We start from the raw sequence: 26,007 nt of genomic DNA, 5'->3' as shown, positions 1-26,007 counted from the left end.
TGTAATCTCACCTCCTCGTAAATGAAGAAAACACTATTCGACATGCTCGTACATCGCTCGAAGTCCTCCCCATGTAGCTTTGCTTCGCTTAGCCCAACTTCGAAAGAGTCAACGATATGGCGACTAAGCTGCTAAGCTGTCACCGTAGGCTTGTGAATTTACCTCGTTCGTAAACAATCTTGCGGAGTATAGGTTACACCAACTTTTAGCTTTCCATGGCTGTTGAAGCGCGCTGTTTTGCTTGAGAAAGCCAAAAATAAATACATAAATAAGTAAATTGAAAAGAAAGTAAGAAAGCAAGAAATAAAAAGAACGAACGCACAATCGCGCTTGTATTTGCCGTTGCTAGAGAATACGTTGAACATTCTAATGAAAAGAAACGTCAGCCACCTCTGCAATGTGACATCGAAAGTGCATTGTGCTACGCTCCACTGATGTTTCAATTGAAATGCGACTTGTACGTTTTGACTGCAGCCGTAAAAGAAAGAGAGAGAGGGAAATAGAATGAAACAAAAGGATGCAGATCAACCATTTACTTTGAGATTGTACTGAAATAATATTGAGATTGTATATGTAGCACTGATTTCTGAGAGTACACGCGAATTTCTTCATGGAGTCAGGTGCGTAATAAAAATAGCGTGCGGGGAAGGAGCGTGGTGCAGGTCTGGTGAGGCATTCGAGGTTGGAGAACGCCGAACAAGCAGCTTCACTTGAACGAATCTTTCTTTCGACTGACATGTTTCTGCGGTCCGTGACCTAATCCTCTTCGATACGCGTGCGCGCACACACTTTCTTTCTGGTTTTCCATCTCTTTTCTTTTCTTTTAATCTTCTTCTATTTTTAATGACGCCAACTTTGTGCCCGCGCTCCGACGTCCGAACCTGCCCGTCCGAACCACGTTCAAGCTGAGGCCTGCACACAGGGGGCCAACAGAGTGACATTGGGTCGGGATCAATGGAAATCTTTTGGGAGAGGGTAGGTGAGCACGGTTACACTGCGGACAAGGAGTCAGTGATGTGAGCGGCCATGGAACAACCCCCCGCCCCCTCTCCTCTTGCGATGTGAATAGTACATACACTAAGCTACCGTTGAATTCAGCCATTCTATCGTGGGATTAGTGCAGTCGCTCGACTGGCAAATGGATCTCCCGGCTTCCCGCTGCTTGCTTGCGTATAGCGAGGTCCCTATGGAGGCCCTTTATGAGCTCAATCCTTTCTGCCTGTCTCTTTCGGTCTATCGGCCACAGTTACAATGTATTTGTTTTAGGTTTTTATATGTAGCTTGGCGTTTTCTTTATGAACGACGATAGGGGGCCACATCGTAGCTTCCCTAGCAAAGCCATTGTAGTGTGTCTCCTTCTAATTCGTTTTCTTCGCTTTTATTCTCATGGGGCTTGTGCGGACGGAAAACGACGACCGCCAACTTGCAGGATTGAGTAAGGCTCTTAGACTAGTTAGACTGTTGACGAATTCTTGATGCACGTTATCAGCACAGACTTCAACGGGATGCAAATAGGGTACACAGACACCACAAAATGCTGGACTAAGTGTGAAATTTACTTAACACCCAAGGCTGGGCTATAGGCAAGAACCATTAACTATAGCATTATTATTGCGAATGCTTTCCACTGAGCGTCTTGACTAAGATACTCAGATTATTTTATTGTGGTATAAGAAGTTGTGCTAATATAATTATCGGCTTCTTTTTCGATGCGGCATGTCCCGATGATCAGTCAGGTAAGAAATTGGTATGACAAGTTTGTCTTACTTGGCCTGATAGAAATAGGCCCTTCTCTAAATGGAATAAAAGCGCCTTTGCAGTATGCGAGACTAGTTTATATACACATAAAATGTCATCGTCATTTCGCCACAAAAAATAAAGGAATAATAAAAACAACGGGAATGAAATGTTCTTTCTGGTTCCCTCGCTTGGAGTACGTAGTGGCGACGGATTGCGGCGCACTTTCCCCATCGGTGCCCTAAGTGTGTTTTTAGGTGCGCAGTACATTTGCGAGCTCGCGTAAAAAAAAAAAAAAACTCCGCATCGCATTAGAGCACAGTCGGCGCAAACGACGTTGCATTTGAGTGCGTGCATCGAAAGCAAGCGCTTCAATTTGGCCTCACTCGAAAGGATGCTTCCGGGCTTTCTCGCCTGAGCGTGAGGAAATTTAATCGAAGGAGCTACTCCTGGAAAAGCTCCTGACTGCATTTGTCGGGAAAATTTCGTTAATGTAGTGCTAGTCGCACGCTGTGGAAAAGAAAAAGCTGGTGCGCCTATTTAGGAATAGAAGTTGCTTCGCGTTATTGTTTCGAAGAATGAAGAACACAGTACGATGTGTTTTTTTCTCGTTTTCGACTTTCTTGGAAAGTGGAAAAAAGGGATAACAGGTAGGAGGGGATTTGCATACGCGGGTTTAATTTTTTTATTTTTTAACTGAAGCTTACTTTCTGTCTTCCCACCACTTTGTGGGTACTGGCTGCTTGCTATTCTTGCAGCAATAGGTGTGTCGGTGATTATGGTGCCCGAATAGACAAGGATCGCTGATGACGAACACTAAAACACTGTAATCGTGCCATAGTAAACGTCGCATAGCCGAATACGGACACTATAGCCGCGTCTACATGAATGCGATAAATGACACATTCTTTCAAACGCTGGCGTATCGCATCGAGGGAGACAAGAAAGGTGAGGCAGCTACCGGCGTGTGCCCTCCTTCCCTCACTAGCGAAACGCACTTGTCCGAAACAAGTTACGGCTTGCCTCGCACAAAATGGCATGTGCCACATGTAAACGCTGTCGCGTAGTATTACAGTGATGTGCTACGAAATGCGCTAGTCTATACTGTCTCACATTCATGTGAACGCTTATGTTTAATGGAAGTGGAGTACCGTGCAAAATAACAACAAGCAAGTGCGTCACATCTGATGACTTAAATTTTCGTCCGTGTCTCGCAGGTGTACGGACGCGACCACTACATCGAAACACTTGCATCATTGTTTCGCATGTGCATGAACATTGCGCTACATTTGCACCATTAGCGTTACATTTTGGCAAGATTGTATTTCATTTGCATCATTCGCCTTACGTTTTCATAACATTTGAGTTAGCGTTTCTGCGAAAGTAAAATGAAGCTTCGCTTGTCACCGAATGTCACACGTGCGTAGGATCTGCCTTTGCAATTTTGTTTTTATTTTACGCACCACTATACAGACTGCACCGGCACCGTATAGAAAACGTCGACCATTTTGCTTTTAGTCTAGTTCGCTAACGCTTCAATGCTAAAGTTCAATCCAGGATGTATAACTCTGTCATTTACTGTTTTTCTTGAAGTTCATTCATACCTGTACTGCGCTTTAGCGGCGGTGTTCGCTCTCACTTTGTTTCTACGTGGCTGTAGGCGATCAATCTCTTCCTACTCCCCTATGCCTCTTATACTTATTGTACTATTTTGTCGCCCCCGCTGCTCCGTCTCCATGCTAGAGCACCTTTACTGTTCTCAGCAATGTTTTCGTAGCCTCTTAAGCCTACTGTGTACACCCCAGCAACCGTATTTCCCGTCACGCTTCTCTGATTTCCCCTTTTCGCCGGAGACAACATCTCTCGGAACATTGTGCGTGACGTAGCTTGTTGCTGTGCGACAGAAAGGCACTCTCGTTTCCCCGATGAAACTCAGTGTTGTTTGTTTGTTTGTTTGTTTGTTCCACTTCGAAGAAAGGTGGCCGGGGTTGAGAGCAGATAAGCAAATTTGGTGCTTTCCATTGAGATAAATGCACAAACAAATTGTGTAACGCAGCTCGAGGAGGAGAAACCGGTCGGAGTCTGTGAGAATACGAACGAATTTGCGTTGCTTTCATTGGAAGTAAAGAAATTACGAAATTGTGTTGTGTAGCTCAAGGACCGGACGTAATGCAATCAACTTTGCTGTACTCTCCGTCCTTTAACACCAGCGTGGAAGGATGGCCCCCGTAGACGGGGCGCCGCAATTCTATCAATTCGCTGCTGCTGCGTTTAGCAGCGTAATCGTACCGAATTGTTAAACCTTGCTGCTTATCATAGCTTCGGTATTCTTGCAGATTACTGCGCCGCAGCGTGCGCACAGAAACGTTAAAAATTCCAGTCGAAGAAGGTCGGCATTCCGGCATCCTTTGGCGTCCTTCGCATAAAGCTCCTTTTTCACAGTTGTGTCTCCATTCTTATTTTGCCCATTGTGAACAACCTAGCTGTCATACTTTGCACGTTAGTCAACAATAATTTGCTTTCGAACTGGGTGAAAGACACTGCACATGCATTTTTTATCGTCGTGTTCGATTGAAAATTGAAAAGTATATATATATATATATATATATATATATATATATATATATGTTTTTGTGTGGGAAAAGATTGTTTTTACTAGCAGAGGAAATGAAGGGCAAGAGGTTCCAATAGCTCGTTACACACTGCACTCGTACAACTATGTTACGTCATTGATTTCAATGTATTTTTCACGTGATTAGGTCATTCCTGTGCAGAAAACGCTCCGAAAGATCGCTGGGTTCGCTGGGTTCGCTGAAAACGCTGAAAGATCGCTAAAAGATCGCTGGGAACAATAGAAAGTATGCTGTTGTTCGTCGACAGACTATTAACTCGTCTCGACCATGACCATGTCGAGAGGCATTACGTCACCATAAGTACAGGAGGAGTGCCAAAGTGACATCACCAACCCTCTTGCGTTTTTCGTGTCCTTCTTCTTGGCCTACCAAGAGGCTCGGGGCCAGACTGACCTTTTTAACGCGATAGAGTTAAGGGCTCATGTCGCAGAAAATCCAGCGTCGGCAACCGGCGTCGGCGTGCGATGTCGGCTCGGTGGCGGAGTAAATCATCCCCAACCACCCAACCACTCCGACCGCGCAGGCCCTCCACGTGCTGCTAGGTTTTGGTGAGCAAAAATTGAATTTCCCACAGTGAAATCCGTCAGAAAAATGGTAAAGTATGACTTTACCATCCGGCGTTGGATTCGCCGTCGGATTGTTTACCAATCGGCGTCGGATTGTAATTTGAATGTACGAGAAAACCTAATTCTGCTACGAGGAAACTTGTAACACAAACCCCTTTTCCAGCATTTTTACCAGACCTACAGTCGCGAGTTCGGGTACTTGCGAAAATGATATCCAGATGGTGCTCGCATTCTAGGCCGGTCAAATTGGGACTTCGCCTGCTAATTCGTTTTGGACACGCGCGCGTCGAGGCAATAGCAAACAATAATAAAATGATAAAATAGGTGCTAGGGCCTTCATATTTTATAAGACCACTTATATTGCCCCTGGAAAAACGTCTTTCCCGCATTGCATTTCTGTTTAAAAGTAAAGCCGACTTTAAGGAGATCGGTGTAAGCTTGGTCTTTGTAAGCTGGCTTTCCCACGTTCAGTGATGTAGTGAATGAAGCCTACTTGCCGTATGCGAACGATGCGATGTGAACGGGTCCCGATAACGCTATCGCGTTCTACTCTTAAAGGCGAAGCTTAAGCGTCCTCCAATTTTTCGATGTTCCAGAAATGCGATTGAGCAATTAAAATAAACCTAACAAAGGGCAGCTTTCTATGGCTCTTCGGTCGTCTTACGTTTGTGCGGCCAAGTAAGCCAAACCGATCCGCAAGACAAGGTAAACAAAAGTGGTGGTTCGAAGGGCCGATTCTTATACCACGTGTATGTCTCGCCTTTTTATCACAACTCAGACACCTCAGAAAATGACGCTGTTCCGTGATACAACATAAGGGTATCAAGAACTAGAGTGCTTTTCGTGCTGTCGTCTGGGAACACTGAAATAGTGGCGCTATCACGCGCTTGTTTTTGTATTTCGCGGGCTTTATTTAAAGGCAAGTACATAGAAGCTCCATCAATGGTACTTAGTTGAAAACGCTTCAGTCGGCCATTTTAAATGTGATTAACAACTTTCGCATTGGTTTTCTTGGTGTTAGGCAATTAGTTTTACTAATTAATTCACTTTGCAAAACGAAAAAAAAATACCGCAGACTAGGCGGTGCGATTCTCCACACCACGGAGTTGGTTTGAGCCTCCTAGCACACTCCGTCGTTTTCAAAGCATTGGTTACTGCTAGCTGGGACACCCTGTATCCATCTGTACTACCTCTGTAGGTGGCGTTGCCGTCATTATACCCTATGGAATTATGCAGTGAAACAGAAAAAGCTACCTAAATACTTCACTGCAAGAAACATACGCCTTCAAGGGCATCATTTCTTTAATCAACCGAACTGCATGATTTCCTCGACTGTTCTACCTTTTCAAAGTTCCTACGGTTCTTTCGCCCATTTTCATACTCGAACGGGCGGGTTCGTCGTTGAGCGACAACAAGCTTTTCGGGATACATGTGTTGTCTAATGTGAGCCTTTTGGTGCCTTAAAGGTTTAGACACTCTAATCAGTGGTGGCGCTCTGTCGTATCTCTCCACCACTGAATATTTTCTTGCCTTTTGGTCCATCGCCTCAATCAGTAGATTGAACAGTCGAACGCACAGACTGCAACGAAACAAACTTCACTTTAAATCAAAAACACACAAACACAGAATACAAAAACAGTGACAACAGAGGAGACCATTGAATACAGCATCTCGTTACGTTCCTTCTAGGTTACACTCGCCCGCAGGAGATGCACTCGTGTTATGAACTCCAAACGTTATGCATGAACGGAATATGCTGTTCTCAAGCAAGATTACGTGTCGGGGTGTTTTCAGCCAACTAAATAGTGCATATTCACTGGTGGTGAGTCTGCGATGTCACGGCTAGGCACGTTCGCTAATGTGGCCCACGGGCTCCTGGCACTCGGTCTTTGACGGGAACGTGGAGGTGCGGCCATGGACGAGAAGCCGTGCGCTGGTCCTGGCTGTCGACGACGGCGCCGCACCCAGCTACGACCTCGGGCGGGACGACTTCGGTGACCCCAAGTGCTAGGGCGGGACACAGACGCGTATATTGAAAATCCTGGAGGCACGGCGCCTTAAGGATCATTCACACTAGGCCGACAAGACACCGAGTTTGGTCTGCCAACCATTGACGACAGCGTTTTCCTTCCTTTAAACCGTTGGCCATAGCGTTTTCAGTCCTGTAAACTGCTGTCGTCAACAGTCGGCAGACCAAAATCGGTGTCGTGTCGGCCTAGTGTTTATGAGCCTTTAGCAACCGCGTTTGAACGCGATTGGCTGAAACGCCGCTGGTGACGCTCTGGTGTCGCTCTGACACGTGTGAGTTTCTTGCGTTCCAAAGCCCGTCTGCCCTTGTTACAGCGTACTAGAATAATTCTAGTACACTGTACCCTTGTGACGCTTGCTGTTGTTGTTGCTGCCGCCTTTAACATATCTCATGTACCCACGAGGGGTGCTACCATTTGTTGAAGGCGATGACAACAACCCCGTCTTTTTGCATGCGCGCTTCGTTTTCTTAACTCTAAGGCGCCATGTTTGTTTTCGACTTGGTCTTTCCAGCGATCACCAAAGTCTTCTGCTATCCTATGTTGTCAATCTTGAAGTAATACACTTTTCACTGTTGTATACTTGCAAACCTATGTGTGACTACTTTCATTGTTGTTGTGACACTAAACGGCTTCAGCTTCTCCGGTAACCTACTTTGGTTCAGAAATAAAAAGTCTTTTAGCAGCGAAGCTGTTTAAGCCAGCCGTAATTTGTGGCGCGTAGCCATGGTAGCCATGGCAACCCGGAGGAGGAAGAGACCGCGTGCGCATGCACGCGGTCTCTTGCTCGCCAGCTCCCTGATTTTCCGTCCCCTGCCTCTCTTCTCTCCGCGGCGCGCTGAGCCAGGAGAAAAAAAAAAAAAAAAAAGGCGAAAGCTGGAACTAGGCCGCGCAAAGCTCAGTGCTGCGCCGTGCTCCCTGATGGGCTGTAGAATTAATCGTCTCTTCCTTATGTATAATAAACACCAGTAGTAAGGCTCAATTACACAGCGAAGCTGGCCGATTGGTATCGAGCGGCTAGCCTCCAACGCGTTCGGCGTCGGCAAGCAGTAGCGTTCTTGGCACTGTGCCAACTTTGGTTAGCCTGCCTGTGTTTGTGGCATGCCAGGAATGCTGTCGCTCGTAGGCGCCGATGCGTCCAGCGCTAGTCACGCGAAATGTCGCCAACGCGTTCGGCGTCGGCAAGCGACAGCGTTCTTGGCACTGTACCAAACTTGGTTAGCCAGCCTGCGTTTGTGGCATGCCAGGAACGCTGTCGCTCGTAGGCGCCGACGCGTCCAGCGCTAGTCACGCGAAATGTCGCCAACGCGTTCGGCGTCGGCAAGCGACAGCGTTCTTGGCACTGTACCAAACTTGGTTAGCCAGCCTGCGTTTGTGGCATGCCAGGAACGCTGTCGCTCGTAGGCGCCGACGCGTCCAGCGCTAGTCACGCGAAATGTCGCGAAAGGGAAGGTACCTCCGAAAATGATCGCTCAAGAATACCTTCTTACATGCGTAGATTAAGTTAAACTAAGTTAAGACCTAGCCGCAACCAAGCTCATACCTAGCACTAGCAGCTAGTAGGCTTCGCTGTGCCGAAGCTTTGCGCGACCGAGTAAAAACTTGCCTGACTTTTTTTTTTTTACTATTTCCCATATCACCTCTCTATATACTTTTCTGTGTATCTCTCTCCACTTTGTGTGCCAGCAGGAGGACTAATTGAAATCCCCTTTTTTGTATTATATGGATCTTCATTCGGTAACTCAGTGTGTTTATGAACATATCGGTAACTTTTAGCATTACGGCAGGCTCAAAGGAAAATTAAAAGTGCACGTTGGAGTGAAACACTGGATATACTAGCAGTGAAAGGATGAGAGAAGTTTCCAGATTCGCTTCAGAAGTATGAACGCAAAAACAGCACCAGTAAGTCCATGTGTTTGTGGAGGCCGCAGTCGCATACAGCTACTGATAGTTTTCTTTCTAATGCCTTAACTATTTTAGAGACAACACAGGTTACTCAAATATACGCACACTACTCCATCCTTCTGACTCTCCATCGTGTTTTCGAAGCACTTATAATGCGTGATTGCTCTACCGCTCAATGCTTCAGAGATAAGTGGCCCATTTATTTTTATATGGTATTTACACCACTTACTCTCAAAGTTAAGGTGATCGTAGTACCCCGTAAGAACTCTCAGCAATTGGCGAGCTTCAAAGAACTTTACTATAGCATCGGCCCATAGAACGGTGTCGGCTTCGCTCATCGGCACTGGAATAAGCGACGGAGACAATGGACACTTAATTAGCGAGAAATGTGCACGTAAGCATAGCTGTCTGATCATCGCACAGTTCAAAAACACCTTTGTCTTCTCTGCAGGGGACATGCGACAATTTTATGATTCGTAATTACGCAGCGTCAGGTAACAGCATGCGACAGCGGTTGTTGTAGTGATGAAAACCTGAGCGGAATTAATGCGACGAGGTCCCCCTTACGCGTCATAGCAGCCACGTGCTTGTTTTGCATAGAGAATGAAAAATTCTCATTACACAACATCAGGCAACAACGTAGTAAGGCGCTTGTAGCGATGAAAACGCGAGAGGAATTAGTGCACCGTGTAATGAACAAAGCGCGGCTTGCGCTTGCATAAACAGGTGTTCGCGCGTGTGTATTCTGCATAGAGAGTGAAGCGCATGCGAGATCAAACGTACGAAAACGAGCCAGCAATGTCGCCTAAACAGCTTCATTCGATGATTCTCTCAGAACAAACGGCCGTTCATCGCGAGCGTCGAAAAATTCCGCTAGGAACTCGGTGAAACAAATAACATAAAAAATACACCTTGTTCTACCAGGCTTCGCTGGAATGACGGCTTGTTCCTCCTAAGCTAGTGTGGACGCAGTGTATACTTTGTATACGTATGACGCCATGGCTGTCGATGCTCCTCTTTCGCTTCCTTGTAAGCACATACAGTTTGCTCGCGTGCAGCAAGGCGGCTAACGAGCTGCATAATTAATTAATGGGTACATGCGCTTCGCCTATATCCTCTCCAGCCTTTTTCCCGCCTCGTTTCAGTTCTTTAGCTTATAGCGCAGTTGCCCACTCGTCGTACGTGCGGGGATAGTTCGACAGCGCAGTGGTTTGCACGCTGCATCCAATGATGCTGTGAAACATGCTTAGAGAAAGTTTGTTGGAAGCTTGCATATTCTGTCGTGGAATTTTCAGCGTTTTTGTCTCACACCCAATTTTTCTCCCAAGATGGAATTCTAAAAAGCTGCCTTTTAGGCGCTCCGCAAGCGTAGGACTACGGAGCGGTGTGGCGCAGTAATTATGGCGCAAATTATTGTGCGAAACCACTGTGGAGGGTTTAGAAAGGCTGGCGTCTCACTGCACAGCATGCGATATCACAGGTTTGATTAGGGATCGCGACTGGCTCGTTGCAGTGGAGGAAGATTGCAAAACATCGTTGTATTTAGATAATCTTTTGAACGGCAGAATGACAACTCTTTAGAGCAAAAGTGTATGATCACTACATCTGCTCAGCAATATAACCTCTGAAATCAAAATTTATAGAACAACATAGCCTCTAAAAGCTCGTTGTTGCCCTGTTGAAGACCGGCCAACTATTGATGGAACCAAAAATAATAGTCGTAATGTTAATAGATAACAATCGGGTAGCACACAAGTTGTCTTATAGCTAATGTTGTAGAGATCTTTTTTTTTTTTTTAAAAAGGGGGAAAAATATGTACAATGGCACATACGACGAGAGTACTGACGCGTCACTTTTCATAACGTACTGTATGACTCAGGTAATTTCTTAGTACCTGGTTAAACACTTAATTGGCTGGAACCAGTTATTCATCCACATTAATAATGATTTTTCTTCGATTATGCTCGAAATCAATTGTGTATACTGTGCTCATTTTCACGCAGCCTTTTCTTTCTTTGTTGCGTTTTGTAGAGAGTGCGGTAAACGGCGGTATTAAATAGCGGAAGGTGGCGTATGCATGGGGAATGAACGAATCCAACTTTCTTTCTGTTCTGGCACCTGAGTCGCATCGACAGGGTTGCTATCGATACATCGATAATTCTTGCTATCAAGCTCCAAAGCTTGATAACTGGCCTTTCTTAGTGGCTGCTTACCAGTACCACGAAAATGCTCTCTACTTTGAGTTATAACATCACGCTTGAAGAGTAGGTGACAAGCATGCCATGACAACCAGCATACTTGGTGAGTTGTCGTATTGATGAAGCCACTGGTTATTCCAGGGTCAATTGAGTTGGCTCAAACCACGCTTACTGTTGCCACTGAAATGTTCGGGCGTTCTATAAACTGCGATGAGGAAGTCCAGAAGATGGCCTCTCCCGGCAATGCCTGTTTTTGGAGAAAACCAGAATCTCAAGTTGCCCCTTAAAGCAAGGCTGGTATAGTCATCGAATCAGTTCTCTACATTACAGCGTGAAGATACTCATCTTGAAATGTCGCCGATTTTAAATATACGCAGAAAAAAATTTCAAAATTGATTTCATTCGGTGAAGGCCCCTTTGGCGAGTTCATCGGCCTCCTAATTGTCATGTAAGCAGACATGGTTGGGCGCCCACCGCGCTACTACATTGTGGGGCCCCGTGCGGACTCACCTTCAAAAGCTTCTGCAATGGCGTGCGCTATTTCACCGTTTCTATTTGCTGCCCGTATGTTCATGATACCTTCAAGCGCTTATGTCACTTTTTGGTTTTGTTTTATATTTAGCAAATGAAGGTCGCTGGTTCAATATTTGGTTCGTATTTGAACGACATAAGTCGTTCAAAGACGGTCATGTGACAGGTTATGCATTAGCTTTTCGCTGTGTTCCTGGACAAAAATCGCTAAATTTGATGATCCTGACCAATCCCGGTGCTGTACGTGCCTAAACACATCTGACCCGTGAACTTAACTGAGAAGTGCAGTGAAATCATCGCTATGCCACAGCCTCCGAGGCAAGACAATCGTGAACCAGCCAAGAGGAGAAAAGCGGTGAGCGATGCAGGCAGCTCTCTCCGCTGGTTAAGATGAGCAGCTACTCAATGTTGCCCAGACCTCCCGACGAATGTTTTGTCTTACGACAGTGATGATACTGACCCCCGAGAAAGCAATCATTTCTTTTCTTCCGTTTATAAACTCCCGGGGCAGTTGAAAACAATCTGGCAGAGCTCTCTACTCAGCATTACGGGTACAAGAAATTGTTATATCGAGATGCTTTATACAGACAAGGTTGTAGGATTCTCGACTGACGTCTTAGCTTCCCCACGGGTAAGACGCGAAGTCGCATTGCAGCGGACATCGCGCTGCACGCAAGTTCCGCGACAAACGGGGCGTGCCTGGAGCAGGTGCAGAAACGCTCGTTGCATCGTTAGTGACCAAGACGGCGCCTCCGCGCTGATGAGCCAGATGTGGCGGATGCTGCTGGCACGCATCCCCTTGTTCCTGAATCGCCGTACGTCTTCGGTCTCTTCCCAGGCAAGCGCATCAAACTGCGCGTGCTTTTGCCTTCATCACCTTAACCCCCCACCCCTCTTTCTCTCTCTCCTTTCCAATATGCTTCACGGCATGGCCAAAATCCCATTGTTATTGACTTTTCGATTAATCTCTATGCCTTCATTTGTCGCCAGGATCGCTATTGGTTGATTTCTGCCCGTGATTTGATGTACAGATAAAATCGCTGACAGACATCTTGTCGAAATTTGTCGTTGCACCATTGACCGAAAAGGATTTTGACCTTCGCCTGATCATCGTCATCAGCGTGATGGCCTGAAGGCTCTTAACAAATTTTTGCATGAGAACGGACTGGACAAGAGATTTGGAAGTCTTGGACCGTGCAAGTTTTTCACCACCATCTTCATCCTCATTATCAACCTCCTCTCTATTCTTTCTTTCTACAACCATTCCCGTTCCCCCAACTCCGAGTAGCAGGTCAGAACATTGATTCAGGCCCACCTCTCAGCTTTTCTCTGATAATAAATATATCGCTCTATCTGTATGGTTGATCTGCATAGCCTTGCTAAAGTAGTAATCTCACCGTCGAACTTTTAAACAACATTGTTATGCAGATCCTACGCACTGTGAGAGGCAATGTTATACAACCTGCGTTATCTTCATGTGTACAAGTCTGAGCGCTCAAACTCGGCTACATTGATGGGAGGAGTGTACTATACTGTATAGACAGCCTTTGAGCGTCTTTCGGAATGGCTGTTCACTGTCGAATTACTCCTGACATATTTCCAATAACAAAACAAAAGGACTAAGGACGACTTTTCACATGAAACTACGACCGAAAGTAATTTGCGAAAAGAAGTTCAGGTCTCTCTTGCAAACGGCATTGTTGCTTCTTGAACTCATTCAAAAACTTGCAAGGCACAAAAACAACGTGCCTTACTGAAACGCCTATGCTTCGTGGGTTGGTATTGCGGTGTCATCTAGCATGCACTGAACAAATGGTTGCTATTGCCTTTCAGATCTTGGCGCACCATTTTTCATCTTTGCTGGCCCTTTCTGGTACTTTTTTTTTTCTTGCGTGATTCGACATGTGACACACAGCATGCTTCAGACAAGATAGCACAAACCAGTCCAATCACTAAGCAAAGTACCAGCTGAGTGCGCATCTCGGAGGCTCATATGCCAAACAAGAGGCTTCAGACAAGAGGCTTCAGGTAGCAGCGTAAATGCTAATTGTACTGCTTCTATCGCAAGTTAAATAAAATGAAAAGCAGAAGCGTATAGACGCCCCCTGGTGTGTTCCCTTGAGATCGACAAGGTCAATTTTCGTTCTCGGGAATTTCAGACAAGTAGTGTGGTGAAGATTCACTGATAGCGGAGAAAAAAAGGGTGGGTATGTTTCGAAAATAAAAAATCCGCCAATGTAACGTTTGACACGCATGTCGCACAGACACAAAGCTCATTTACATTTTTTTTGTGCAGCGTGCGAGCGCATGTTATCGACAAGCATCGTCAGAATTACGGCACAATCTGAACTCGTTACAATATGACGCCCCTGTGTAACTTCACCGGTACTGTGACAAAACATGGAATAGAGCTTAATAAAAAAAGAAACATAAGAAAAAGATTGGCATGCTGTTCGTGATGTACTTTTTGAACTTCTTTCTTTCATACCTGATACAGATGACGATAGCGGTGTGTGCTTTTTTTTTTTCTCCCGTTACTGGTTTTTCTGGTGTTGTTCTTGAAGAAGCCGGGCAGTTGTAGTAACTGTACATCGTTATATCTAATGCAAGAAGAACTGACAACCCCGCTAGTTAGGCAACGATTTCATTATTAGTGCCACAGCGCAAGACAAGAGGAGGACAAGGAGTGAAGCAGAACGGGACGCCAGCTCCACGACTGTGCTCAGGTACACACAGCCCAGCTAGACGAACCTCACAATGCGCATGGGTGCATAAAGAGCGGCAAAACGAAGAAAAGAAGTGATCAGCAGCCACCCAATACTTAACTTGCCATGCGCATTATAAAGTTTAGTTGCGTTGTGCGTAGCTGCACAACGGTTGTTGCTGTTGTTACCTTCCAAGTATGGGGCTCCTACCCACTATGGGGGATTGGCCTAGAAATGGCTGGATTATTTGAAGATACACTCAAAAACAAAATATGCAAAATCGTTATGAAACTCAGTGCTGTAGAAGGAGAAATTACTCATTAAAAAGAAAGCAATAATAGCAGGAAGAAGCAATATTGATTACTTGGAAAGTACACAGAAAGAAAGAAAATAAATACAATTTTAACAGGGTGATCGGTTGATTTCCATAAGAAATTTATGAATAGATGAGCATCCATCTCTACGGCTGAATCCCAGAGTGGAGGTCCCAAGCGAAAGAATCGCATTTTATGTTAAATCAGGCCAAGTTTACCAAGAGGTAGCTTCAATATTCATTTTCTTGTCGCAGTAAAGCGGCGACAATGTAGAAGAAAGCAATCAATTGTTTCGTCCTCAGTACGAAAATAGCAGAGTGGGGAGGGCATCAAACCTGACCTAGGCAAGTATAAGCTCAGGGAAGACGTTGAACATGGGCAAATCAATAGACGCAGGTGGGCAAGAGCACACAGATATTTAGTGAGAATAGCAGGTACTGCAGTTGAAGGGTCTAATTTATGTAGAGCTAGAGCTTCTGCCATAAGCGCAGCCAGTAAAGGGATATCTGTAATCATGTTAGAGTACTGTACACACGAATACCGTTCCGACAGCGGCAACAAAAACGCCCAAAACCAGCGAGCGATCAGCCGCTACTTCTGCGGCCATATTGCTCGCCACATAATGACGATGACGTTTGTTTTGATTTTGACGGCGCCGTCTCTCGCTCGTATACTTTAGTTCACGACGCCACCGCTACACCTGTTTCTCTTCCACGGTTGAAGGTACAGTTGTACATTACCTATTTCTAGGAATTGTGGGTGTTCTGGGGCCTGGCTACAAGAACTACAGTGATAGAACGCATGGAATGGACACCTGCATGCCTCCAACAAGCGTCGCCATTACCTCGAAACATGAACCCTTGTGCACACACACAACGCCGCGCGGCTGAGAATCCGCTATTTTCAGCATTTCATCCGACACTCATCCTAACCGTCATTTCTATTACACAGACGCTAGCGCTTCCTCACTCAGCTCTGCCATGGTGGTTCTTTCGGGCAGCTATGCTACAGCGTACTAGAATATAGTAACTATGCTATTCTCCATAGAGAAGTCCTCTCGGTTACAGATACCATAGTTGCTGAACTACATGCTATAGTAGGTGCTTGCCGCTATCTTACCCCGTCTCCCCTGAGCTGTGCATGATTGCTTCGGAGCCGAAGTCTGATGTGCAACACCTCTTCTAAGCCATAACAAGGAACTCCCTCACCTGCTCTTAGTAAAATTCTCTATTTAGACCAACGTTTTCCTTAGCGCTTGCGACAATTGTTAAGCTTCAGTAGCGTTCATAACAAGTTCAGTATGAAGCATTGTTCTTTTTACTTAATCATGACTGCGTTCTTGTTGGAAACAACGTATTGAATATAGTTGGATAAAATTGTGAACAGTGTTTCCTTATCGAGATGTATGGACGCGCACAATTTTTTTTCCGTTTTTTTTTTTGCGTACTGTTTCTCCCTGGGAGACTACATTCCAGCGCTGTTTAGCTATTCCAAACCTTTGTGGCGTACTCATTACAAGATATTCGTCGCTCCTGCCATCTTTATGACACTCTGTTAACAGTAACATGGCAATGCTTGAAGCTGTCGCTGCCATGGCTCTTCTCTCACGTCGGCGTCCAGGGCAACGACGAGGCTGACGCCCTGGCAAAGGCAGCCCACCACGCCACTGCACCCATCAACACCGCTGTAACGGCCTTCGACTATAGGTATATGCAGCGAACATGTAGCAGCGGCACCTTACAGCGCTTCACCCGGATCGGCGCGTCGCCAGCGGGCGAACGGACGCCAGCGGCCGTCGTCCCCTTCCTGATCGCGTCCTCACAAGGCAGGAGCGGTCGCTCCCGCTGGGGCTCCGGATCTGCTGCTCCTGGACGGCATACCGGAGGTACAGCAAAGACCTGGCTTCCTCCCCGGCCTGCCGTGCGTGCGGCGAGGCCGAAACAATCGAGAAACTCCTTTGTTTCAGCCCCGCTTTCTCCAAAATTTGAGGAGCCATTCCACTCTGTCAAGGGGGATGACCAGTGAAGCTGCATGTAGCACATCACACTGGGTTAGACACTAATGGTACATATATTTATTATTGCGATAGCAATTATATGGACACTCCAAAGCAGATTTATGCCGTCGGCGTCACCATCGCCGTCCCCGTCGCCGTGAGGTTCCGTATGACGTAAATGGAGATGAAATCGTCGCCGCGCGCCGAACGCTGTATGTGCGAGTGAAAGGGCGCGAGGGACGCGCGCTTTCACGGGAGTGAACCCACGGCGGAGAACAAACGCGCGTTCTGCGCCGTGCTCCCTTAAGGGCTGCAGAAGTAGGCGTCTCTTTCCTCCTTTACAATCACCATATATGTAGAGCAAACGGGCCTTATTCCGACGTGCGAAAGGCCGTGGGGGGGGGGGGGGTAGGGGGGAAGGCAGGCGACGTTTAGCTGCGGCACCAAGTGCGTATTTATGTAAAAACGTTGTGAGGCGAGAAGGTGGTAAAGACTTCCGACGCAGCTCGACGAGTGTCCCGTTCTGATGTCGTCGACAACCTCCGAGCCGCCCCCAGAGGCTCCGGCAACAGTCACCAACGCCGCACGCGTTTTGTGCGAACGCGGGCAAAACGCCGACGGCGTCGACAACAGTTCTGCGTGTTGCCGGTTCTCTGAGCCGTGCTCCCTCAAGGGCTGCAGAAGATAGCGTCAACCTTTCCCTTTCCCTCAAGAACCACTTATCATCATCATCATGCCGGTTCTGCTGCATGTCGACGTTTATACAGCTGATAAAGCTACTATCATTACTCCGTATAGCTCTCTACAAATTTGCTATCGCAATTGATGCTTCGCCTTTCGGGTGAAACTGCGACAACTTTTTTCCTTTTGAAGGAACGGGGCAGAGACATAGCGTGCCTCATAATCAGAACTGGTTTTGGCACGCAAAACTCAAGAAAGAAGAAAAGAAAGAAATAACATAGAGGGGGATAGGGTCTAAGCATGGTATAGGCCCTCGCAACCCTCTCAGTCCACCCAAGGATGACCTCCTAGATATCGGGCCTGGAGCTGCGCAAGGCAGCGTCCCACTGCTCCTCACTACCATTTACGGGGGAGGACATGATGTGATTAAGGTTGGCTTCGGTGGTGGAGCAAAATTTACAGCTAGAGTAGGGGTAGGGAGAGGGGTGGATGATATGAAGGACGGGAGGAGAGGGAGGGTGTGTGTGCGTGCAGCTGCCGCCACAGCACCTCGCGCTTGCGCGGGGATTTGTTTATTGGCTGCGGGAAGGTTAAACGGCCTAGACAGTAGTGGCTAGAGTTGTCATGAAAAGTTAGAAGGCGAACCTTCGGAAGCCACAGTGGCCGAGAGTGCGTGCGTCTAAAGGAGAGTTTTCACTAGATAAGTGTGCGTGCGATCCTGATGCAGCACCTTGCAGCACGAAAACATGAAAAGGAACTAGCGAAGGGGATGAACAACCTAGCAACCTATTGCCTTTGGAGCCGAATGCCATCTACGCTCCGTCCTGCTGGTCTTATATAACACCCGTCATGATGGGTCTCACCCTGTGTCGGGCAAATAACTAAGCACTCACTAGTGTCTGTATCAAAAATGGAAAGCGTAGCAACCAAATAGAAATACTTCGCCAATGGTTTGCGTCTGTTAACTTAGTACAGAGATTGTAAGGCCATAGATGGGAATAAAAACATCATTCTAGCTAAAAAGTAAGAGTATACGTCATTTTAAGGCCGCAGGATTCCCTTACCCATACGGGAAAAATGGAGGGTTTTGCTTCTCAGTTTTGCCTTTCAGTACACCATGTACTGAAAGGCAAAATATGAACCAATATGGGCAATGTGGACCAGTGTCGTTGAAAAGAAAAGTGTACAATCATTGCATTCTACCGGTGCTAACATATGGCGCAAAAACTTGGAGGTTAACAAAGAAGCTCGAGAACAAGTTAAGGACCGCACAAAGAGCGATGGAACGAAAAATTTTAGGCCTAATGTTAAGAGACGCGAATAGAGCGGTGTGGATCAGAGAACAAACGGGGATAGCCTATATTCTAGTTGACATTAAGCGGAAGAAATGGAGCTGGGCAGGCCATGTAATGCGTAGGATGGGTAACCGTTGGACCATTAGAGTTACAGAATGGATACCAAGCGAAGGGAAGCGCGGTCGAGGACGGCAGAAAACTAGGTGGCATGATGAAGTTAGGAAATTTGCAGGCGCAAGTTGGAATCAGCTAGCGCAAGACAGGGGTAATTGGATGACACCGTGTGTTCATCGCGACAGTGCCGCCGCTAAGGTCGCCCGGTTTACACATCATGGAAGCGTGCGTATCTGTGATGATCGATTATTGCAGCAGTTTCTCTTTTTATTGCGCTAGCATTTATATGGACACTCCAAGCGAATTTCTGCCATTGCCGTCGCCATGAGGTTCCATATAAAGTCCAAGGGCGATCAAATCGTCGCCGCGCGCCGTATGCTGTATGTGCGAGGGACGCACATGCACGGGGCGAGGGACGCAAGCTTCCATTCCACGGAGAGCGAACTCACGGCGGAGAGCAAACGCGACGCCTCCGTCGCGCGAAAGGCCGTGGGGGGATGGAAGCGAGGGAACCAACGGCGCATTTAGCGACCCGGCGCAATGGGATCAGGCGTTTGAATCTGCACACAGCTCCTGCCTTGGTATGCGTTGTGCTTTCGCAGCTCAGTTTCCGTTGAAGCGAGATATAGACCGCACGAACCTTCGCTCGGTCCCACCGCGCAAGCTCACGCCAGCGTTTTGACAGCGGTTGTCTGCTGTCATCGAGTGTGATCTATTCATGTTTGCTTGTGCGCGCTGACACCATGCTTGTTAATTCTGTTATAAGCGAATGTGTCCAAGTTTATACAGCCGATAAAACTACTATCCTTACTACGTATAGCTCTCTGATAATTTGTTATCGCAATTGATGCTTCGCCTTTCGGGCGAAACTGCGATTTTGTTTTATCATTTGGTAATGGTAGCGACGATAGCTTTATGATTACTCTGGTATCGTACACTGATTGGTTCGATTACAACCTCAGACAGAATTTTGGCCAAAGATAAATCTATATACACGACCGTTGTTGAGTAATTTAGTGACTTGAATTGGTGTGGCACTTAAAACCAAACTCTTCTAGCACAAACTCAGTGGACCATTTCTTGTCTCGTTTTGAAATGTCCACATTGAAGTCTGCAACGATGATCACAGGGGTAGTGTCATCACGGCTATTCCATGAAAAGTGTGTGGTCGTGAACTTCTCGATATCACACTTGGGTGTGCCTGGAGATACATACGCAGCGGATATCACAATTTCGTCTTTTGTTTGTACGGCAAAGACATCCCCACAGTCGTTGGCACTGTCCTCTTGCGACTCAAGAGTGTATGGTTGTACATACATTTTGACTTTTGCGTTTTAGCAATGCCTCCTGCTCGTGAGTCTATGTGCTGTTCACAAACGATTCCAGCATACCCATCGATTTGAAGCAATGCATCTTGATTGACTTATTTGATACCACCCAAATTGTGTAGGCGCGCTGCTCTCTCGCCGCAATCGGCAAATGAATTCGCGGCCGCCTCTGGCGCCATCGATCGTCAATGACATCTGAGACGTAAACAGTGCGACCGCGTGTGTGTCGCAAGCACAGATCGTGTTCCTTCCTTCGGTTTTTCACGAACACGTGCGTCTCGGTTTTCAGCCGTAATGGTCTCCCCATTGTAAGCATATTCTTTGGTGTTTGTTTCTTGTATTGTCTTTGTTTCTTTTATGTCCGCGAAAAAAAAGGTGCGCTTACAGAAATATACTCCTAAAAGAATAAACAAATATATTATTATTATTATTATTATTATTATTATTATTATTATTAGTAGTAGTAGTAGTAGTAGTAGTAGTAGTAGTAGTAGTAGTAGTAGTAGTAGTAGTAGTAGTATGGGCGGAGAGAGAGAACAACTTTATTTAAAAATAGACCGCTGTCCGGGTCCACTAAAAAGAGCGAGGCCTAATCTACAGACAGGCCCAGAAGTTTAAGGTGTACGAGCAGGGCTTTCATAATGTCTGGGGAGCAGTCTACCAGCCACTCCTCCAGGGTCGCAGGTCTTCGTTTAGTAGGTATTATGGGCGGAGTGCTTGCAGCCAGCTTCCCCTCCGCCGCGGGTGGGCCCGGTATTGCACTGCCTCCGGGATCGGCCCACATCTTTGCCACGGACATGACAAATGCTTTGGAGGGTAGAGGTACACAGCTTCGCTGCAATATCGGAGCAAAATAAGGCAAGCTTAATTAAGGAACAACACCAGTCGAGTGTTGGACAAATGCAGTGGTGAGTTAGCGTCCATCCTGTTTCCTTCCTCGTCCTCGTCTTGTTTTGCGTACCGCACTCATAATGTGGCTCACTTGCTGATATCTACTGATTTAGTAATGTACAATACTATAATGTACAATATAGTAATGTACAATACAATGTACTGATATCTACTGATATAGTAATGTACAAAACATGGCGTTTATGGCGTAATTCGGACTCCGCAATCGGTTTTGGCGAATGCAGTCAGCAAAGAGCATGAATGACCTGGGAGATTACCTTATGTGACCTATAGAGAGAGCTGTCGCTGGGGCGTGGATTTGGACAACACGTATTTCTTTTATCTGCTAACATTTTGCGTATTTCATACCTCTTCAATGGCACCTTTTCGCGTTGGTTTGGCTTCCTGCCCGTCGCTTCTCCTGAATTATTATTATTTTTTTTTCGAAGAAGGAATCTGCTTGTAAAATAAATAGACGATAGATGCGAAATACTAGTCGTTTCGTGGTGCGGAAAAGTGGGCTGCGAAGGAAAAGTTACAAACAATAATATGCGACGAAGAAACAATTCTATAGATGGCACCGCATTGGCTTTCTTGCGCAGTTGCACTCTTTGCTGTTTGAATAAAGCAAGAGAGTCAAGACAAATGCACGTGAGGCGTCGATCGACTTCAAATTCAGTCCTCGGTTCGTTTTCCTTCACATTCGGTGTTGTTTTCCTTTCATATACTATGGAATATTTTCCGTTTTCTTCGTTTTTTTTATGAAAAGCTAATGCGTAGGTGGCAGGCAAAGATCAGAAGCAGTTTGCCAGAAGGAGCATATACGCCAATGCCCCTCATGTTTGTTGTAATATGCGGAAAAGACGCCACGTGCGCATACGTAATGCATATGCAAATCCCGATCTCCAAGCCATCTGACAGTCGTATTACCGGGGGCTGCAGAGCGTGCAGCGAACAAGAAGCGTAGCCTTCGGGAAAAGTAGCAAAAATCATCCCAAGAAAATGTGGCAAAGAAGGTAATAGAAGGCGAGTGCATTCGGAAACTTGGAACAGCAGTAAAGTAGGGGGTGTATATGAAGAAGAACATAAGAAGAACAAGAAACAGAGACGTTTTCGGATGTTTGTTTCTCCTGAGATGTGGGGTGCAGTTTGTCGGCGAGCGAGAGAGCGATAAATTGAAGATGAGTTCTGTGCATTCTTGTCGGGTCAACGAGAAGCAGCTTGTTCACGGTTGTCGACGCCGCGTGTTTATGCGTGTTCATTTTATTGCGATATCAATTATATGGATACTTCAAGCGGATTTCTGCCGTCGTCGTCGCCGTGAGGTTCCGTATAAAGTCCAAGGACGATAAAATCGTCGCCGCGCGCCGTATCTGCGAGTGAAAGCCGCGCGCTTTCACGGAGAGCGAACGCACGGTGGAGAGCAAACGCGACTTCCATCGCGCGAAAGGCCGTCGGGGTATGGGAGGGAGGAAGGGGGGGGGGGGGAGGCGACACTGTGCTGCGGCGCCAAATGCGTATCTTGAAACCGGGCGCAATCCGGGGAACTGGCGACTCAATCTCCCACGCGAAAGGAGGAAAGCGGGAAAGCAGTGCGGGAGGGAAGGGAAGGCGGCTTCTTCTCTGCCAACAAATGCGTTCTTGTACTTTGGGCTGCTGCTGGCTGTCGCGCGCACAGTATCTTGAAAGCGATTTCCACACGGATTTGGCCTTTGTATGCGCTGTGCATTCGCCGCTCAGTTTCTGTTGAAGCGATAGACCGCAAGAATCCTCGCTCGCTGCGGCGGCGGCGCTTGCTTACGCCAGCGTTTTGACAGTGGTTGTCTGCGGTCATCGAGTGTGATCTACTCATGTTTGCTTGTGCGCGCTGACACCACGCTTGTTAATTCAGTCAGTAAGCGAATTTGTCCCAGTTTGTGCAGCCGATAAAACTACTGTCCCTACTCCATATAGCTCTCTACTAATTTGCTATCACAATTGATGCTTCTCCTTTCGGGCGAAACTGCGCCAATTTTCCCCCTCTCCTTTCTATTTTTACGTGAAAAGGTCAGTTTTTCTCGCCTTTCTCTCGCTTTCTTCATTTCTTCTTTTACTTCTTGCTTATTGCGTGAAAGAAAGTTCAAGCCTTTATTAGAATTACAAATATTAATGCCTTCACGGCAGTGTTGCCAGGTTTGGCTATATATAGCCAAATTGGGCTACGGGAAAATTTTTTTGGCGTCGACTTGGACGAGTTGGCTATGTGGCTATATTTGGGCTACTGAAAATCTGCGACTTGGCTGTGTTTGGGCTATAAGTGCCGCCCTAATCCACGCTCCAGAGGTGGCTCTGATCGGGTAGAAGCAAATCTCGAAGGATGTGTTTTAGCTGGCTGAGCCGGCCTCGTGGCTGCGCGTATGTGCGTGCACGAAATGAGCTCCCCCCCCCCCCCCCTCCCGCCTTTCCTTCCCTCTCTGCGCCGTTGTATGAGCCGGTGGCTATGGTCTTTGATGCACTTAAACTTACACCCTGCTTGACCGTTAGGCACCCGATCCCCGGACATCGGAATGAACCTGGGAGTAGTGGATTTTTCACAGTACACTGTACTAACATGACTATGCTAAGGAAAGGAGAGCAATAACATAGGGTAGGGGCCGTCGGGCGATCGTGGCGCCGACATGAAATAAGGAAAGCACGGGTGGATGACACGCTCCAGTGTGTTCATGGCCATGTCTTCCGGATGAATTATCGCGCCGGGCACAGCTTTCGACCACGTTTCTGGCGCGAAGCTTTACTGCCATTTTCCTTTTTCTGCTAGATGAATTTTTCTTCGTGCTTAGATTCGAGATTCATTTCGAAACGTTGGACGTAAGATCGGATCCTCCTCAGAGAGGAGAATCCAAGCATGGGGAAGTGGGTCAAGTATGCGAGAACGTATAAAAAAGAATGGGAGCAAGACCCCGAGCCAAAGGTGGGTTCTGGTGCTTTTACTTCTAGATGGTTTGCCCGTAACGTCATGGATGCAGATACTCATTCTGCTAATATCGAAACATGTTTGCCACGAAGACGTCATTGCACCACGTCACATGAACTTCACCCACCGTGTTAGCTTAGCTTGTGAAATGTCGTGCTGCTGGCTCGAGGACGCGGGTTTGATTCCCGGCCACGGCGGCCGCATTTCGATCAAGGCGAAATGCAGGAACACCCGTGTACTTAGATTTAGGTGTACGTTAAAGAAGCCGAGGTGGTCAAAAATAATCCGGAGTCTCCCACTGCGTCATACCTCCCATATCGTGGTTTTGGCACGTAAAACCCCAGCAATTATTGGAGTTTTAGAACAGGGGCCTCAAACGTATTGGGGCCCCAAAGAAATAGCGTCGAAGATACTGCGCATGCGCAAGACAGAAACTGTGTTTAAGTTTAGCGTCGGGCACGCTATTTCATCGGTTTAGTGGGATCCCTAAACGCTGCCCCAAAAGCTTTCGTCAACAAACATGGCGGCGCCCATCGAAGCGACGGCTTTAATCTAGCACAAAACTGGGCTCGATTCGTGGTAATGCGTCAAGTTCGTACGTTAGAAGCAGTGATTGCGGTTATCGCTTTCTCTCAACTCGCATGTGTAATGAAGATTGATTCATTATACGCCACTGATTCCGAATTAAAATTGTCGATTTCATGGCTCATAGGCCTATCACGGATTGACTTGGCTGGGTGAAGGTGCGTAAAGTTGGTTACTCAAAACTAAGCGCGACAAGTTGCATGCTGCTAATAGAATAAGTTATAAATTGTAATTAAAGGCGAAAACACGAAAGTCTAAATTACTTTTCTTAACATAAAATGGTATATTTTATTTTAATATTTATAACAGCTTTTCTTTGACGCCCTATAGTGACGCTGCAAACGGAACACGTTATCGGCAAACGAAAAATGCCTATTCCAAAACTCTTCATTCCTGCATGCCCCAACGCTAACACCCGCAAATTTCTCTTTGGGGCCCCTAAATCTAAAACTTTATTGGCCATCAACATGGTTTGCTTTTTGACAGCAACCGGTTTTCCCAGCATTACCACTGTTATCAATTTGTTGTTTACCATTGTTCCTTGTGCGCCATCGCGGCTTTTACCATTTCGAGCGAGTTAGTTCGGGACGTGCTAGTCGCCGAAAACGACTGCGCACTTCTTACACTAGTGTGTCGGTTTGCGCAGTAATGTTTTAAAGCTCCGCTCACACCGATTCAGACCGTGAGTGGCATCTGTTGCCTGTCCCTTTTCTTAACGGATGTTCTTGGCGTGCTAGAGACCTAAGATTGTGTTGCTTCGAAATCGCTTTACATGAAGTTCGGGTCTCAGGCGCGGATGTGCTTTCGTTAGTTGGCCGCTTCCTTTCGCAAATTTTGGAGACCGTTGATACGCGTAAGCCACCATTACTGCGTTGTGTATATATTTAAGACTCCTCTTTTCTTTTTTCACTTTCATCAACTAATCTAAACGTCTTATGCAGTCTCTCTCACCTCTCCATCCTCTCTCTCTCCCTCTCTCCATCTCCTAAAGCAAACGAGCCCTACTTTAAGGGTCCCTGTGCAGTTTACTAATTCGATATCCTTTTCGCGCTGTTCTTACGGAAACAATGCGGGATCTCCAAGCGTCGTAGCTGACATGGACCTGTAACTGCTAAAATAAACAAAGCCCTACGCATGGATTAAGCTAACTGTATGCTGCTACGAACCTTCTGGAACAGCGTCGGTAAATTTTTTTGTATGATGTCGAACCAATAAAAACTTGGAGTACGCTTAAGCTTCGGCTATAAGAGTGGAGCGCGATAGCGTTATTGGACGCCGTTGACGCCTACACCAACACCGTATTAGGGGCGAAGCTCCTTATAGCGGCACCCGTTCCGTCCCCGTCGTCGTAGTAGTAGTAGTGTGTAACCAGTCTGAGAAAAATGAGAAAAAAATTCCGAAGTTGTGTCCGTAGCGCGGAATCGAACCAGGGACTCCTCGCTTCCGAGCGCGCGGCGTTAGCCCACTACGCCACGAAGCGGACATGGACAAATGCACCACGATGGCTATAAATACCCAACATTAACGAAAGGCCGCGTTTCTAGCGC

Source organism: Dermacentor silvarum, chromosome 3, assembly GCF_013339745.2.
Source record: "Dermacentor silvarum isolate Dsil-2018 chromosome 3, BIME_Dsil_1.4, whole genome shotgun sequence".
Lineage (NCBI taxonomy): Eukaryota > Metazoa > Arthropoda > Arachnida > Ixodida > Ixodidae > Dermacentor > Dermacentor silvarum.
This window is presented reverse-complemented; position numbering follows the sequence as displayed.